Raw genomic sequence first — 1,560 nt, forward strand, 5'->3', positions numbered from 1 at the left:
GGGTCCATGTCCTCTTTTGGTTTCACTGATTATTGGTCATCTCCTGACTCCTGTGTGACATTGATCCATTGTATAGGCATCATAAAACATTTATGCCAATTGGTGATAATAATGAATTGCCCTCTTTTAACTCCAAGTTCTTCAACTCTTAGCTTTACAACAGTGCTTAGTCAAGTCTGCCTCCACTTCCCTATTGAATTCTACAGTTTTTTATACCGTGACTTTTTTAAGCCTTTCTCAATATTGGCAGCGCTGTGAGTATGTCTGTCCTAGATCGCTGTATGCGGGATGAGTATGTCTGTTCCAGATCGCTGTATGGGGGACCGTTATGGAAAAAAACACTTTTCACATGTGACATTTCCACATGTTTTGCACAGGTGAAATAATCTAAAACAATGTGTTTTTCGAAAACTTCACATGTGATGATATTTCACATGAAGTTTCACATGTGATCGCATAACCTTTCACAAGTGAATTACACATTTTCACATGAAATTTCCCAGGTGATGCCTTGCAATCAAATATAGTTGTTATGATACACACACAGTGCTTTTTTAATTTATTTTTTTACATATTTGACACACTTTGAATATGTTTACAGTAATAACTATTTAACATGTCCTTACCTGGGATTTGAACTCACAAATGCTTGGAACACTGCATTCCAATCATCCTGCTATCCCACCATGTCTATTACTGATTTCACCTTTATTCCTACACTTTTGGACTTCAAAGTACATCCCAGCTTTGATAAAAAAATACACTCAAGAAAAAGTATTATTTATCATAGGGATTCAGGTGTAACATTAAAGCAGACAAATATGCACCACCAACATTATACAGCTAGACAGAAAACACTCAAATTGAGGAAATAAATCAATGTAAGTGCAGAGATGTATTGAATGCGTATACATACTTTGTGGCACAGCAGAAAGGTCAGTGTACCTCACATCCAGAAGATTTGAGTTCAAATTCCAGGTGGGGTCATACTTTAGCTGAATAGCGATAACACATGAAACATGAAAATAACCTCCAGGCTGTGTAAGGGCTATTTGACCAAGAAGGAGAGTGATGGAGTGCTGCATCAGATGACCTGGGCACCACAATCACCCGACCTCAACCCAATTCAGATGGTTTGGGATGAGTGGGACTGCAGAGTGAAAGAAAAGCAGCCAACAAGTGCTCGGCATATATCGGAACTCCTTCATGACGACTGGAAAAGCATTCCAGGTGAAGCTGGTTGATAGAAAGCCAAGAGTGTGCAAAGCTGTCATCAATGCAAAGGGTAGCTACTTCGAAGAATCTGAAATATTATTTATATTTTATTTGTTTAACCCTTTTTTGGTTACTACATGATTCCATGTGTATTATTTCATAGTTTTGATGTCTTCACTATTATTCTACAATGTAGAAAATAGTGAAAATAAAGAAAACCCCTGGAATGAGTAGGTGTGTCCAAACTTTTAACTGGTACTGTACATGTGCGGAGAATCTAGCATAATAGTAAAATGTTCTACCCATCACATTCAATTTAATGCTCGACTCGTAACCATTTGGGAG

This window comes from Oncorhynchus mykiss, chromosome 17, assembly GCF_013265735.2.
Source record: "Oncorhynchus mykiss isolate Arlee chromosome 17, USDA_OmykA_1.1, whole genome shotgun sequence".
Classification (NCBI taxonomy): domain Eukaryota; kingdom Metazoa; phylum Chordata; class Actinopteri; order Salmoniformes; family Salmonidae; genus Oncorhynchus; species Oncorhynchus mykiss.